Source organism: Ranitomeya imitator, chromosome 3, assembly GCF_032444005.1.
Source record: "Ranitomeya imitator isolate aRanImi1 chromosome 3, aRanImi1.pri, whole genome shotgun sequence".
NCBI classification, from domain to species: domain Eukaryota; kingdom Metazoa; phylum Chordata; class Amphibia; order Anura; family Dendrobatidae; genus Ranitomeya; species Ranitomeya imitator.
Window position 1 is genome coordinate 412,718,414 of NC_091284.1, and position 18,093 is coordinate 412,736,506.

Genomic DNA, 18,093 nt, shown 5'->3' on the forward strand with positions numbered 1-18,093 from the left:
GAGGTGTCTAGGATTTGTTAGGCACACCCCACGGCTACTTCTAGTTGCGGTGTTAAGATCAGGATTTGCGGTCAGTATAGTTACCACCTACTCCAGTGAAAGTTTTCATGCTGCTCCAAGGTCACCTGATCATAACTGGCATTATTCATAAAGCATATTTTCTGTTTACATGGAATGCCTGATAAAATTGTCAGCGACTGGTGTCCCCAGTTCGTGTCTCGGTTTTGGAGAGAGCTCTGCCGTTTACTCAGCATAGAGTTGAATCTCTCCTCTGCATACCATCCTGAGACAAAAGGGTTGGTAGAGAGGACCAACCAGACTCTGGTGACATACTTGCGGCATTTTGCCTCTGCTAGGCAGGATGACTGGGCATCTTTGCTACCTTGGGCGGAATTTGTCTTGAACAACGACGTAGCCGATTCCACTGGGCAGACTCCTTTTCTCCTTAATTACGGCCAGCATCCGCGTGTCCCTGTGCCCATGCCCGTGTCATCCACCTATTCTAGGGTGGCAGACTGGGCAGTGGAGGCACGTGACATTTGGGACTGCACACAGGATGCCATCCGGGCCTCCAAGGACAGAATGAGGGTTTCTGCTTATACACACCGGCGCCCCGCTCCGACCTTTGCTCCTGGTGACTTAGTGTGGCTCTCCCCCTGTAACATCAGGCTGCAAGTTGAGTTGAGTCCACTAAGTATGCGCCTCGCTACATTGGCCCGTTCAAGGTTCTGGAACAAGTCAACCCTGTGGTCTACCGTTTGGCTATTCCTCCACGCCTTGGTATCACCGACACTTTTCACGTTTCTCTCTTAAAGCCCGTTCATTTGTCCCGGTTTTCTGAGTCATCTGCCGTGACATTGGGTTCATCCATGGATGAGTTTGAGGTGAATGCTATCGTGGGGTGCAAGGTGGTACATGGCAAGAAATTTTATCTGGTGGACTGGAAGAGTCACGGTCCAGAAGATAGAACCTGGGAACCTGTGGAGCACTTTCGGGCTCCGCTGCTCATTGCAGCTTTTGAGCGTAGCAAGGCTCAGGGAGGGGGGGTAATGTTAGGAGTCGAGTTCCCACTGCTGCACAGGGAGAATCTCGAACCATGTCTGCTGTGGTCTCCCATTCTGCATTGGCCGCAGTGGAGCCTGCTCAGTGGAGACGTCGGTCCCAGCGTCTCACTGAATCTGGGCAAAGGGTTACTGCTGCCTCTCCAGGCTCTACTATTGTACCCTGCACTGGTCTGCGGTGAGCAGGCTTTTCTGGGACTAAGTCCTGCTTTACACACACTGAGCATGCCCAGGGTAAGATCTCTCAGTGGAGATCAAGGGTCACATGCTCAGGTACTGCAGCAACTTCTGTTGGTCTTCCAGGAAGGTCCTGTAGCTGATCAAGTTCTGTGGCAGCCTTCCATTGGTCCTTCTAGGAAGGTCCTGTAGGTGCTACAGCTATAAAAGGTTCTCATGACCGCACGGCCTTGCGCTGGTATCAAATATATACGAGCTGAGCGCCAGCGTGGTCGTGTGTGTGGTCAGGGACCTGGCTGAAATAAGCCCCTCGAATGCTGGCACCTCCGGCGAGGAGTTTATGTCTGAATTCAGGGCTGGCTAATAGCCATTAGAATTCCGGCTCCACCGGAGAGGAGCTGCGTGTTGGTTGGACTGCATGACCACTGTCGGCTCTACACAGTAGCTGTGTCCCCTGTGAGCTAAACAGGGCACAGCGTTCTCTTTACTACGGGCTCTATGAAGTAACAGAGTTCATTTGTACTAATTTGCTTCGCCGCCTTGCTTAGCAGCAGGTTCTTTCCTGCACGGTGGATCCCGGGTGGCGAACACACCTATCTCATTTAATAAATATATTCGGTGCATTCCGCCAACCCTAACACATACATTCTTAAATTGGTACAGTAAGCTGGGTGACAGGGGCATCTCAAACTATAAAAGTCATTAAAATTGATGTGTAATTGCGCTACTGCAAGGCACAGGTTTGAGATTCTGGGGCCATCACTACACATCACAGGGCACTGTGATGCTGATGAGAGGGGGCTGGTAAAATAATGAAGACCGGAGGCAGAGTTTTCTTCCAGGCACTGCATGCCACAGAACCTTGAAGATCTCATTACCATAAAAGAATAAAAGGATTTCTCCACAAGAACACTGTTGATATGAGGCATACAGGTATGACTATTTTTATCATTCCATCACCTGTATGATGATATTAAAAGGATAAAAAAGTCCCAAGAGGTGAAAGATTCCCTTTAATACTGAATAAATCAAGATGTTTTAAAAATTAAATTTTCCTTTTCCATCATATGCAAATCATTAACATTCCCATCAATCCTGTGATTTCCATAAGTCCCCGACTTTTCGTTCTTGATGTTGCAATTTCAATGTTGAGGTATGGGTAAACTGTAGCATACAAGTAAACCTGAGCAAATATAATGACATAATACTCTATGCAATCATACAGTATATATACGCTGCTCCAAAAAATAAATTGAACACTAAAATATCACATCCTAGAAATCACTGAATGAAATATTCGAGTCGCAAATCTTTATTCATTTCGTAATGGAATGCGCTGAAAACAACAAAACTAATATCCCATGGATGTCTGGATTTGGAATGATGCTCAAAATCAAAGTGGAAAACCAAATTACAGGCTGATTCAACTTCAGTGGAAATGTCTCAAGACAAGGAAATGATGCTCAGTAGTGTGTGTGGCCTTCATGTGCATGTATGACATCCCTAAATTCACTTATGAACCCTAACTTCAAAATTCCCTTGGCTTGTGTGTGATAAATGCAAAACATTAATATGCTAGTTGTCATATTACTGGTCAGCTTTAAATTAGTTGGCAATACCATTTATTCTGTTACAGTTTTACTGGTAAAATAAAAAACTATTCTCTTTTCCCCCTCAATCTAAAGGAAAGCCAGCTAATTATGAAGCACGTAATAAGAACATTAAAGAGGAGGGAAAGAAGACTGGAAGAAAAAACAGTACATGAGTATATTTTGCGCCTATTTTAGCAGGTGATATGAATTGTAGAGTGATTTGTGAAGGGCCATTAACTAGAATTGGTGCTTAATGATAGTTGCCATTGTGGATAGACAGGAGGTGATTCTTCAAACAGCCAAAGACCTCCCTCAGCTACACCTGAGGCCGCTAGCTACCATCCTTCAGCCATTATTATGTCACAATAGTCCAGTCCAGAGTATGCAATTACTATAATGATGACCCTCAGTGGCTACATGAGTAGGTATAGTTACATTTTGTATGCCTAAAAGTTACTCAATATTCCTTGTAATTATCCATATCTTCCATTTATGGGGGAAATATAGTATGAGTATATCCACTGGCTTATAATATAAAGAAGGAAATCAAATATGAAGATCTTCCATGATTCAGTGCTGATTCTACTCATCAGGCACTATCTGCACCTTGTTCTGGGACGACGTCAGTGGGAATGATTCACCAGGCATATGACATTGTATGTCTCAATAGGTATATATACATCTGACGTTGACCCGTATGTAGAAAAAAAACTTTTTTATTAGTTGCTTTAACTCTGTTAATAACCAATTTCCATTTTTGTGCTTTTGTTTTTTCCTCCCCTTCTCCCCAGAGTCCTAACTCTTTTATTTTACTGTCCAAATAGACATATGAGGGCTTGTGTTTTGCAAGTTGTACTTTGAATAACTCTATTCATTTTACCATATATAGTATTGGAAAATAAAAAAAATTCCAAGTGGGGAGAAAAAAACACAATTCAATTGTTTTATGGAAATTGTTTTTACAGTGTCCATTTTGTTGTAAAAGAAGATCATGAATTGTGATTCTACTCATTCGTACATTTATGGCGATACCAAACCTGTACAATTTTTATATTATTTTAATGGTGAAAAAAATACGTTTTCAAAAAACATTTTGTTGGATTGTGTCGCCATTTTCCAAGTCCCATAATGTTTTCATTTTTTGGTCGATAGAGCTGTGTAATGACTTGATTTTTTGCGAGGCAAAATGGCTTTTTTATTAATACCATTTTTTTAAAGATGTCTTGCTTTGATTGCTCCTTAGAATTTTTTTGTGGAATTGCAGTGACCAAAAAACATATTTTTGGCATTCTTGAATATCTTCAGTTTGCAGTATTTACTGATTGGTAAATTATTTTTATATTTTGATAGTTCGGACTTGCTTGAACAAGGCATTACAAAATATGTGTAGTTTTTATTTTTTTTAATAACTTTATTTTTAATGGGGGAAAGGAGGGTGATTTGAACCTTCATGTCTTTTTGTGTTTTTGTTTCTTATTTTTTAAACCGTTTTTTACTTTTCATTGTTCTTAATATTCACCTTTGGGGATTTGAAGCTGTGATACTCCGATCACTTGTGCTTTGTACAGCGATGCCACAGAATCATTGGATGCCCAACCACAGGCAGGGTTTCAAAGGTGCTCCATAATAATAAGCATTATCCCATTAATTATCCCATCGGCAACCAGCGATCAAGTCACAGGAGCGCCGATGAGTGTACGTTAAATGTCTCTGTCAGAGATTGATAGCAGCATTTAACAAATTAAGATTCGCACCTCTGCTCCACCTGCGATTGTTAGAGGCAGGTCCTAGCTGTAGCACACATCTATGACCTGCTGGGTTGTGAGCCTGGCCCATACACGCGCTTCCGACTTGCTTTGTACATGTGCGGCAAATGTTGTGAAGAGGTTAAGAAAGGTAGAAGAAAGTGCTTTTTTATATAGTTGACGCTGGAACAATAAAATTGACAAACACAGATAATGAAGAATGGATTTACAGGTGCATCTCACCAAATAAGAATATCATCAATTTCAGTTCTTCAATACAAAAAGTGAAACTCATATATTATATCGAGTCATTACAAACAGAGTAATCTATTTCAAATGTTTATTTTTGTTTATGTTGATGATTATGGCTTACTGTGTTGTGAATTCCGTTATTGGGCTCCCTCCGGTGGTTGTGGATGGCACTTTTGTGAGTTCTGCCCTTGGGCTCCCTCTGGTGGTTTTGAGTGGAACTGCCGCTCCTTGGGTTTAGCTTTAGCAGCTGCTTTCACTAATCGTCTCTCTTGGCTCTGCTATTTGACCTGGCTCTAGTTTTCAGCCTATGCCACTTGTCAATGTTTTCTGCTGGATTCACATCTCTGCTTGGATTCTCCTGGTTTCCTGACCAGTTCTGCAAAGATAAGTTCTGGCTTTGCTCATTTCAGTCCACATGTTGTGGACTTATTGTTCTGTGCATTCTATTTTTGTCCAGCTTGTCATTATGGATTTTTTCTGTTAGCTGGAAGCTCTGGAAAGCAGATTTACCCTCCACACCTTTAGTCAGGTGTGGAGATTTTGTAAACTCTGTGTGGATTGTTTTGTAGTTTTTATACTGACCGCACAGTATCCTTTCCTGTCCTATCTATCAAGCTAGACTGGCCTCCTATGCTAAAATCTGATTTCATCTCTGCGCATGTTATTTTCCCCTCCTTTCACCGTCAATATTTGGGGGGGGGCTATCTTTCCTTTGGGGATTTTCTCTGAGGCAAGATAGGTTTCCTGTTTCCATCTTTAGGGGAAGTTAGATCTTAGGCTGTGCCGAGGGGTCTACGGAGCGTCAGGTACCCCCCACGGCTATTTCTAGTTGTGCTGCTAGGTTCAGGGTCTGCGGTCAGTACAGATACCACCTCCTTCAGAGCTTGTCTCATGTTGTTCCTAAACCACCAGATCATAACAGTACAAGTGGCCAAAAATGAATTAAATGTATCTCAAAAGAAGGAAAAGAAAGTTCTGAACCATTTTTTTTTCTGTGCTCTGGTTTGCCTCTTTTTTTCTCTTGATATCTGGGTGGTGCAGGATATATGCTCTGGCATGGATGTTCAGGGTTTGTTTTCTCGTGTGGATCAACTGGCTGCAAGAGTACAGAATATCCAGGACTATGTTGTCCAGACTCCGGCTTTAGAGCCCAGAATTCCTACTCCGGATTTGTTCTTTGGGGACAGATGCAAGTTTTTGAACTTTAAAAATAACTGCAAATTGTTTTTTGCTTTGAAACCCCGTTCTTCAGGTGATCCCATTCAGCAGGTGAAAATCATCATATCCTTGCTGCGTGGTGATCCGCAAGACTGGGCTTTTTCTCTTGAAACAGGGGATCCGGCATTATTGAATGTAGACGCATATTTTCAAGCGCTCGGATTATTGTATGACGAACCTAACTCTGTAGAGCATGCTGAGAAAACACTGTTGGCCCTGTGTCAAGGTCAGGAAGCGGCAGAGTTATACTGCCAGAAATTTAGAAAATGGTCTGTGCTCACTAAATGGAATGAAGAGGCTCTGGCTGCTATTTTCAGAAAAGGTCTTTCTGAAACCCTTAAAGATGTTATGGTGGGCTTTCCTACGCCTGCTGGTTTGAACGAATCTATGTCTCTAGCCATTCAGATTGATCGGCATCTGCGCGAGCGCAAAGCTGTGCACGATATGGCAGTATCCTCTGAGCATAGTCCTGAACCTATGCAATGTGATAGGATTTTGACTAGAGTAGAACGGCAGGAATTCAGACGTCAGAATAGGCTGTGTTTTTACTGTGGTGATTCGGCTCATGTTATCTCTGATTGCCCTAAGCGTACTAATAGAGTCGCTAGGTCTGTTACCATTAGTACTATACAGCCTAAATTTTTCTTATCTGTGACCCTGATTTGCTCATTGTCGTCCTTTTCTGTCATGGCATTTGTGGATTCAGGCGCTGCCCTGAACTTAATGGACTTAGAATTCGCCAGGCGCTGTGGTTTTTCCTTGCAGCCTTTGCAGAGCCCTATTCCTTTGAGGGGCATTGATGCTACACCCTTGGCTAAGGATAAACCTCAGTACTGGACACAGATGACTATGTACATGGCTCCTGCACATCAGGAAGATTGCCGTTTTCTGGTGTTGCATAACCTGCATGATGTTGTTGTGCTGGGATTTCCATGGTTACAGGAACATAATCCGGTGCTGGATTGGAAAACTATGTCTGTGACTAGTTGGGGTTGTCAAGGGGTACATAGTGACGTTCCTTTGATGTCAATTTCCTCTTCCCCCTCTTCTGAGGTCCCTGAGTTTTTGTCGGATTTCCAGGATGTATTTGATGAGCCCAAGTCCGGTTCCCTTCCTCCACATAGGGACTGTGATTGTGCTATTAACTTGATTCCTGGTTGTAAGTTCCCTAAGGGCCGACTTTTCAATCTGTCTGTGCCAGAACATGCCGCCATGCGGAGCTATGTTAAGGAATCTTTGGAGAAAGGGCATATTCGGCCCTCTTCGTCACCATTGGGAGCGGGTTTCTTTTTTGTTGCTAAGAAGGATGGCTCCTTGAGACCCTGTATTGATTATCGTCTTCTTAATAAAATCACGGTCAAATTCCAATACCCCTTGCCTTTGCTTACTGATTTGTTTGCTCAGATTAAGGGGGCTAGTTGGTTTACTAAGATTGACCTCCGAGGGGCATATAATCTTGTTCGTATTAAACAGGGTGACGAATGGAAAACTGCATTTAATACGCCCGAAGGCCATTTTGAATACCTTGTGATGCCATTTGGGCTCTCTAATGCTCCATCTGTGTTCCAGTCTTTCATGCATGATATTTTCCGCAATTATCTTGATAAATTCATGGTCGTATATTTGGATGATATTTTGATTTTTTCCAATGATTGGGAGTCTCATGTGAAGCAGGTCAGGATGGTGTTCCAGATCCTTCGTGATAATGCTTTATTTGTGAAGGGGTCTAAGTGCCTATTCGGAGTTCAGAAGGTCTCTTTTTTGGGTTTTGTTTTTTCTCCCTCGTCTATAGAAATGGATCCTGTTAAGGTCCAAGTTATTCATGACTGGATCCAACCCACATCTGTGAAGGGTCTTCAAAAATTTTTGGGCTTTGCTAATTTCTATCGCCGTTTCATTGCCAACTTTTCCAGTGTGCTTAAGCCCCTTACTGATTTGACGAAGAAAGGCGCCGATATGACGAATTGGTCCTCTGAGGCTGTTGAGGCCTTTCAAGAGCTTAAACGCCGATTTACTTCTGCCCCTGTGTTGCATCAACCGGATGTTTCTCTTCCTTTTCAGGTTGAGGTCGACGCTTCTGAGATTGGGGCAGGGGCCGTCTTGTCTCAGAGGGAGTCTGATGGTTCTTTGATGAAACCGTGTGCTTTTTTTTCCAGAAAGTTTTCGCCTGCGGAACGCAATTATGATGTCGGCAATCGGGAGTTGTTGGCTATGAAGTGGGCGTTTGAGGAGTGGCGACATTGGCTTGAGGGAGCGAAACACCGTGTTGTGGTCCTGACCGATCATAAGAATCTAATTTACCTCGAGTCGGCCAAGCGGCTGAATCCTAGACAGGCTCGATGGTCCCTGTTTTTCTCCCATTTTGATTTTGTGGTCTCGTATCTTCCGGGATCTAAGAATGTTAAGGCTGATGCCCTCTCTAGGAGTTTTTCGCCTGATTCTCCTGGAGTCCTTGAGCCGGCGTTGGCATTCTTAGGGAGGGGGTGATTCTTTCTGCTATCTCCCCTGATTTGCGGCGGGTGCTTCAGGAATTTCAGGCTGATGGGCCTGACCGCTGTCCAGTGGGGAAGCTGTTTGTTCCTGATAGATGGACAAGTAAGGTAATTTCTGAGGTTCATTGTTCAGTGTTGGCTGGTCATCCTGGGATTTTTGGTACTAGAGATTTGGTTGCTAGGTCCTTTTGGTGGCCTTCCTTGTCGCGCGATGTGCGTGCTTTTGTGCAGTCCTGTGGGACTTGCGCCCGGGCCAAACCTTGCTGTTCCCGCGCTAGTGGGTTGCTTTTGCCTTTGCCGGTCCCTGAGAGGCCCTGGACGCATATTTCCATGGATTTTATTTCGGCTCTTCCTGTTTCCCAGAAGATGTCTGTTATCTGGGTTGTTTGTGACCGGTTCTCTAAAATGGTCCATTTGGTACCTTTGCCTAAGTTGCCTTCCTCCTCAGATCTGGTTCCATTGTTTTTTCAGCATGTGGTTCGTTTGCATGGCATTCCGGAGAATATTGTGTCTGACAGAGGTTCTCAGTTTGTCTCTAGATTTTGGCGGGCCTCTTGTGCTAGGATGGGCATTGATTTGTCTTTTTCTTCGGCGTTTCATCCTCAGACTAATGGCCAAACTGCGCAAACTAATCAGACCTTGGAGACCTATTTGAGATGCTTTGTGTCTGCTGATCAGGATGATTGGGTGTCTTTCTTGCCGTTGGCCGAGTTTGCCCTTAATAATCGGGCTAGTTCGGCTACTTTGGTTTCACCTTTCTTTTGTAATTTTGGTTTTCATCCTCGTTTTTCTTCTGGGCAGGTTGAGCCTTCTGATTGTCCTGGTGTTGATTCTGTGGTGGACAGGCTGCAGCAGATTTGGACTCGTGGTGGACAATTTGACGTTGTCTCAGGAAAGGGCTCAACGTTTTGCTAACCGCCGTCGGCGTGTTGGTCCCCGGCTTCGTGTGGGGGATTTGGTGTGGTTGTCTTCTCGTCATGTTCCTATGAAGGTTTCTTCTCCTAAGTTTAAGCCTCGGTTTATTGGTCCTCATAAAATTTCTGAAATTATTAATCCGGTCTCTTTTTGCTTGGCTCTTCCAGCCTCTTTTGCCATTCATAATGTTTTCCATAGATCTTTGTTGCGGAGATATGTGGTGCCCGTTGTTCCCTCGGTTGACCCTCCTGCCCCGGTGTAGGTTGAGGGAGAGTTGGAATATGAGGTTGAGAAGATTTTGGATTCTCATTTTTCGAGGCGGAGGCTCCAGTATCTTGTCAAGTGGAAGGGTTATGGCCAGGAGGATAATTCTTGGGTTGTTGCCTCCGATGTCCATGCTACCGATTTGGTTCGTGCTTTTCACTTGGCTCGTCCTGATCGGCCTGGGGGCTCTGGTGTGGGTTCGGTGACCCCTCCTCAAGGGGGGTACTGTTGTGAATTCCGTTTTTGGGCTCCCTCCGGTGGTTGTGGATGGCACTATTGTGAGTTCTGCCCTTGGGCTCCCTCTGGTGGTTTTGAATGGAACTGCCGCTCCTTGGGTTTAGCTTTAGCAGCTGCTTTCACTAATCGTCTCTCTTGGCTCTGCTATTTGACCTGGCTCTAGTCTTCAGCCTATGCCACTTGTCAATGTTTTCTGCTGGATTCACATCTCTGCTTGGATTCTCCTGGTTTCCTGACCAGTTCTGCAAAGATAAGTTCTGGCTTTGCTCATTTCAGTCCACATGTTGTGGACTTATTGTTCTGTGCATTCTATTTTTGTCCAGCTTGTCATTATGGATTTTTTCTGTTAGCTGGAAGCTCTGGGAAGCAGATTTACCCTCCACACCTTTAGTCAGGTGTGGAGATTTTGTAAACTCTATGTGGATTGTTTTGTAGTTTTTATACTGACCGCACAGTATCCTTTCCTGTCCTATCTATCAAGCTAGACTGGCCTTCTATGCTAAAATCTGATTTCATCTCTGCGTATGTTATTTTCCCCTCCTCTCACCGTCAATATTTGTGGGGGGCTATCTTTCCTTTGGGAATTTTCTCTGAGGCAAGATAGGTTTCCTGTTTCCATCTTTAGGGGAAGTTAGATCTTAGGCTGTGCCGAGGGGTCTACGGAGCGTCAGGTACCCCCCACGGCTATTTCTAGTTGCGCTGCTAGGTTCAGGGTCTGCGGTCAGTACAGATACCACCTCCTTCAGAGCTTGTCTCATGTTGTTCCTAAACCACCAGATCATAACATTACTGCCAATGAAAACGCAAAAGTTATTATCCAAGTAAATTAGAATAATTAGCAAAAAACACCTGCAAAGGCTTCTTAAGTGTTTAAAAAGGTCCCTTAGTCTGTTTCAGGAGGCTCCACAATCATGGGGAAGACTGCCGACTTGACAGATGTCCAGAACGCAATCATTGACACACTACACAAGGAGGGTCAGCCACAGAAGATCATTGCTAAAGAAGCTGGCTGTTTGCAGAGTGCTGATTTCAAGCATATTATTGGAAAGTTGAGTGGAAGAAAACCGCAGCCTTGAAAGGATTGTTAAGAAAAGGCCATTCAAAAATTTGGGGGAGATTTACAAGGAGTGGATCTTTGCTGGAGTCATTGCTTCAAGAGCCACCACACATAGAGGTATCCAGGACATGGGCTACAAGTGTCGCATTCCTTGTGTCAAGCAACTCATGATCAATAGACAATGCCAGAAGCGTCTTACCTGGGCCAAGGAGAAAAAGAACTGGACTCTTACTCACTGGTCCAAGGTGTTGATTTCAGATGAAAGTAAATTTTGCATTTCATTTGGGAATCAAGGTCCCAGAGTCTGGAGGAAGAGTGGAATAGCACACAATCCAAGCTGCTTGGGGTCGAGTGTGACGTTTCCACAATCATTGATGATTTGAGGAGCCATGTCATCTGCAGGTGTAGGTCCACTGTGCTTTATCAAGACCAAAGTCAGCGCAGCTGTTTACCAGGAAATTTTAGAGTACTTCATGCTTCCCTCTGCCGACAAGCTTTTTGGAGATGGAAATTTAATTCTCCAGCAGGACTTGACACCTGCCCACACTGCCAAAAGTACCAATACCTGGTTTAAAAACAACAGTATCACTGTGCTTGATTGGCCAACAAACTCGCCTGATCTTAACCACATAGAGAATCTATGTGGTTTTGTCAAGAGGAAAATGAGAGACACCAGACCCAACAATGCAGACGAGCTGAAGGCTGCTACCAAAGCAATCTGGGCTTCCATAACACCTCAGCAGTACCACCGGCTATTTGCCTCCATGCCACGCCTCATTGATGCAGTAAATGATACAAAAGGAGCCCCTACCAAGTATTGAGTGCATTTACTGGACATACATTTCATTAGGCCAACATTTTGGATTTTAAAATCACTTTTTCAAGCTGGTGTTATAAAAGCATGAACAGTCTATAACTTTAAGGGTAGGTTAATTTTGGCATTGAGAGATATAATATCAAAAATAAAATCAAGAAAATCACATTGTATAAATTATATAAATTGATTTGCATTTTGCAGTGAGAAATAAGTATTTGATCCCTCTCGCAAGCAAGACTTAATACTTGGTGGCAAAACCCTTGTTGGCAAGCACAGCAGTCATACGTTTTTGTAGTTGATGATGAGGTTTGTGCACATGTCGGGAGGAATTTTGTTCCACTCCTCTTTGCAGATATCTCTAAATCATTAAAATTTTGAGACTATTGCTTGGCAACTCGGAGCTTCAACTCCCTTCATAAGTATTCTATGGGATTAAGATCTGGAGACTGGCTAGGTCCCTCAATTACCTTAATGTGCTTCTTTTTGAGCTACTCCTTTTTTGCCTTGGCTGCATGTTTTGGGTCATTGACTTGCTGGAAAACCCAGCCACGACCCATTTCTAATGTCCTGGAGCAGATAAGGAGGTTGTCACTTAAGATTTTACGGTAAATGGCTCCATCGATTCTCCCATTGATGCAGTGAAGTTGTCCTGTGCCCTTAGCAGAGGAACACCCCCAAAACATGTTTCCACCTCCATGCTTGACAGTGTGAACGGTGTTCTTTGGGTCATAGGCAGCATTTCTCTTCCTCCAAGCACGGCGAGTTGAATTAATGCTAAAGACCTCACTTTTTGTCTCATCTGACCATAGCACCTTCTCCCAATCAGTCACAAAATTATCCAGGTGTTCATTGGCAAACTTCCGATGGGCCTGCATATGTGCCTTCTTGAGCAGGGAGTCCTTACAGGCATTGCAGGATTTTAAACTTTTACAGCGTAATGTGTTAGCAATGGTTTCTTTGTGACTGTGGTCCCAGCTGCCTTGAGATCATTAACAGGTTCCCCCCGTGTAGTTTTAGGCTGATCTCTCACCTTCCTCATGATCAAGGATACCCCACAAGGTGAGATTTTGCCAGTCATTTTGCATTTCTTCCATTTTCTTACTATTGCACCAACAGTTGTCTCCTTGTCACCCAGCTTCTTACTTCTGGTTTTGTAGCCATTCCAGCTTTGTGCAGGTCTATGATCTGGTCCCTGACATCCTTATAAAGCTTTTTGGTCTTGCCCATGTTGTAGAGGTTAGAGTCTGACTGATTAATTGAGTCTGTGTGCAGAAGTCTTTTATAAAGGTAACTATGTAAGACAGCTGTCTTTAATGTAGGTAACAAATTCATTAGGAGCATCTAACTGGTCTATAGGATCCAGAACTCTTAATGGTTGGATGGTGATCAAATACTTATGGAGGCAGTTGAAGCTCCCAGTTGCCAAGCGCCAGCCTCAAAATCTTAATGATTTATGGATGATCTGAAAGGAGGAGTGGACCAAAATTTCTCCTGACATGTGCGCAAGCCTCATCATCAACTACAAAAAACGTCTGACAGCTGTGCTTGCCAACAAGGGTTTTGCCACCAAGTATTAAGTCTTGTTTGCCAGAGGGATCAAATATTTATTTCTCACTGCAAAATGCAAATAAATTTATATAATTTATACAATATGATTTTCAGGATTTTATTTTGGATATTCTATCTCTCAATGTTAAAATTAACCTACTCGTAAAATTATAGACTGTTCATGTCTTTGTCAGTGGGCAAACTTACAAAATCAGGAAGGTATCAAATACTTATTTACCCCACGGTATCTCCTATTGATTTGTTATTCATATTTCTAAGAAAAAAAGTAACATATATTATTAGTCATCATTTAAAAATGTATTTGACTGTGTAAGAGCTAGTCTTGGGTATTTTGGAGTAGGAGTCAGAGTATGGAAATATAAAGTAGGAACCATAGGTAACAACTCCACAACCCTGATGGTGCAAAGTTTCTATGTAATATAAATACTAAAATTTTGCATTATTTGAACTTCCAATCATTTTTGGTGATAACAGTTTTGACTATTGTTTCCCAAAGCTCTTGTGTCTGAGTATACTAACAGATGAATAGTTATACAGTACTAAAGGTTAGTAAAGGCTTAGATAGCTAAAACCCACACATATGCGCACTACGGTAGTCCTTAATGCAAACAAATTGGTTGCTACCAATAAAGATATGTAATCCTTTTAACATATATTGCTAAAAATTAACCATTAGGATCAGCAATTGCAAATCATGAATATTTCTCTATATAGGTAGTTTTTTTGCAGGACAGTTAAATACTTGTTTGATAGCGTCACTTATTATTTGCAGTCCATGAGTGTCCTTTTTGTTCTATCTCCACATCATTCTCAATACTCCTTGACTACTAGCAGCAAAAATTGTTTCTGTTCTTCATTTTTGTGTGCAACTTGTTATATTTTTCTATCAGTGCTACTCCTCGTTCTGCAGTATCATTAGTCACTCTTGTACCACTGACTGTTTTCTTCGAAGCCTTGTAACCTTCATCTGGAGAAGGTTCATCTATATCTTTGGACAGGAACGCCAATGACATGAAGGTGATGCTAAAGAACCTGTAGGCTTTCTAAGTGACAAAGTCTTCCAGGTTCTTCTTCACAACTAAGGCCAGATTCACACTGCGTTTTAGTGGTCCGTTAGATGGAGTACATTACACTGCGGCATAACGTGGTGTAACGCAGTCCGTTAATGCCGCCATTAAGCCCTATGGCGGACGCATCGCTAGTGCACACCCACAATGGGCATGCGCTAGCGATGTGCCGTCATTGAGTGACATACCCTGGGAGGCGGGCTGCAGCGTTTCCGGGTCCGTCACTGCTAGCGCAGATAGAGCATCTGGTAGCTCTATCTGCGCTAGCGCTATGACAAGTCAGCACTTGCGTTAACAGCAGCCCGTTAACGCATGTGTTAAACGGGCTGCTGTTAACGCAAAGTGAAACTAGCCTAATGCTGAATCGTCAGTTGTCTTCTTGGAAGGATGCTCTACAGCTGGTCTTTGTAGGGATGTCACCATCAGATCTTTTGAGTCATTTGACAAAGCATCATCAAACAAGGATATAACGATCAGCTCTTCGGACAAGTACCATAAGGGTATGTGTCCACGTGCAGTAAACGCTGCGTGTTTGACGCTGCATAGGGACGCAGCGTCAGACACGCAGCGTCCAGATGTTACAGCATAGTGGAGGGGATTTAATGAAATCCCATCTCCACTATGCGTGGTAACACGCACGCGGCGGCCCTGCGACTCCGGACATGCTGCGCGTCTTTTCTGATCGCAGCATGTCCGTATATCTTGCGGCGACGCTGCGTCGCCGCAAGATATAGCACAGGGCCCTATGGTGGGGAGCGATGATCCCGGATGTGTGCTATGAACACATCCGGCATCATCGCGTCCCAGAAAGGGGGCGGGGCTTACCGCAGAGCGGCTAAGCCGCTCCGACGATACCGCCGGCCATCCTGAAAGTGGACACATACCCTGAGTGTCTTTTCATCTTTTTCATCGGGAATTCTAACACTGAGTTGTTCTGTTCCTTGTACTTATAGATGTCCTTGAGCAGCAGGTGATTAATGCGTAGAGCTGATGGTGCTGACGGCGCCAGGAATCATACCTTCACATAGATCAAAGCAGTGAACTGACAGATGTCTGTAATAGCCTTTTCTTCCTTATTTGTCAGCACGAACTGACTCCTGAACATCCACAATTTTAACGTATAGATGGCCTTTGCTATCCATCTGGCTCGGTGCAGTCCAGCTGCAGCTCTGAATGAAATTCCACTAGATGGAACAACACCAAGGAAGTCCTCACAAGGTTGGTACTGAAGGAGTTGTGTAGTGTCCGCATCTCTGCCTGCAGTCCCTCTCTCCCTGCAGAGAACACCAGCGTGCTCACCACCAAGGCTCCGGTCCTACTCCTTCTGGGTCTGCTGCTGCCTGGGGTGCATGGACCCCTAGCAGGTCTCCAGGCACTGTGCTTAGGGCACACATGCACACACTTCCTCTTTCTTAAAGGGGTCACGCAACTTCCTCTAAAATGTCCCCAGCCAATAGCTGGTGGTCACTTACTATTTAAACCGCCTCTTCCAACATGGTGGTGCCTGTGCAATGTTGTGAGTTTGTTCCTAACTAGTGTTGAGCGATACCGTCCGATACTTGAAAGTATCGGTATCGGATAGTATCGGCCGATACCCGAAAAATATCGGATATCGCCGATACCGATATCCGATACCAATACAAGTCAATGGGACATCAAGTATCGGAATGTATCCTCATGGATCCCAGGGTCTGAAGGAGAGGAAACTCTCCTTCAGGCCCTGGGATCCATATTAAAGTGTAAAATAAAGAATTAAAATAAAAAATATTGTTATATTCACCTCTCCGGCGGCCCCTGGACATCAGCGGGAGGATCCGGCGTCCGGCACGGCTTCTTTCTTCAAAATGCGCGCCTTCAGGACCTGTGGAATGACGTCCCGGCTTCTGATTGGTCGCGTGCCGCCCATGTGACCGCCACGCGACCAATCAGAAGCCGCGACGTCATTCCTCAGGTCCTAAAAGGCGCTCATTCTAGGACTTTAGCTGAGGAATGACGTCGCGGCTTCTGATTGGTCGCGTGGCGGTCACATGGGCGGCACGCGACCAATCAGAAGCCGGGACGTCATACCACAGGTCCTGAAGGCGCGCATTTTGAAGAAAGAAGCCGTGCCGGACGCCGGATCCTCCCGCTGATGTCCAGGGGCCGCCGGAGAGGTGAATATAACAATATTTTTTATTTTAATTCTTTATTTTACACTTCCGATACCGATACCCGATATCACAAAAATATCGGATCTCGGTATCGGAATTCCGATACCGCAAGTATCGGCCGATACCCGATACTTGCGGTATCGGAATGCTCAACACTATTCCTAACACACTTGTCAGTTCTCAGGTCCCAGTACTTGCATCCTAGCTTGCTGCACCCGCCAGTGCTTTCCTCAATATATTAAGGAAAAAGGAGCGCACTCAACTTTTTGATTGGTGCAGGCTGTACTTGGGAAAACCCCAAAATAGTCCAATACAAGAAAAACAGCCGCACTCTCTTAGGATATATCTTGCAAAAAAGTGATGTGTTTATTCACATGTGTTGAAACAAATCTATATATACACACACAGCAGGAAACATAAACGGAGTAACGTTTCGACCCTGCCTCGGGTCTTTCTCAAACTGCGTTTTTTAGATAATGGGCAGAAAATAGAAGTGTGGTCCCTTTAAGGGCTCCTCTTGTTGCGATATAAGGATGTCCTGCTTCTGTGAGGGTCTGACCCGAGGCAGGGTCGAAACATTACTCAGTTTATGTTTCCTGCTGTGTGTGTATATATATATTTGTATATATATTCATGCTAGCAACTATGTTTGATATTTTATTTTTCTAACCCCTGTAAAGTGAGTATGGTGTACAGGAACGAATGCAAACAGAAACAGACAGTGCTTCTCAGTAAGAGACATTAATCATCTCAGAGCTGTATTGCCATGGCAACCTTGGGGAAGAGGAGCACATTAGAGGACAAGACTGATTGGCTGAGCAAGCTAGAGAAGGAAGGTGTTGTTAATGTCAGGCTATAGTCAGCAAAATGTGTGCCGTCCTGCCACAACCAGATCTTTTATTTATTTATTATTTATTTTACTCACTTATATAACGCCATTAATTCTACAGCGCTTTACATACACACTATTGGCACTGTCTAGTGATGAGCGAGTATACCCGTTACTCGGGTTTCCCCAAGCATGCTTGGGTGGTCTCCGAGTATTTTGGCGTGCTCGGAGATTTAATTTTCATTGACGCAGCTGCATGATTTGTGGCTTCTAGACAGCTTGAATACATGTGGGTGTTGCCTGTTTGTTAGGGAATTCCCACATGTATTCAGCCTGTCTAGCATCCACAAATCATGCAGCTGCAGCAACGAAAATTAAATCTCCGAGCACACCAAAATACACAGAGATCACCCGAGCATCCTTGGGGAAACCCGAGTAACGAGTATATTCGCTCCTCACTAGCATTGTCCCCATTCGGGCTCACAATCTAGATTCCCTATCAGTATGTCTTTGGAGTGTTTTAGAACAGGTGCAAATGGGACTCGGCGATGGCAAAAATCCAAAAAGTGTGATGGTAGGTAGGAACCCCTAAATCTGTGTGTAGCTGGCTGAATTATATTCTGCCGTTTTAGTTTACTTACAGAACCAGAA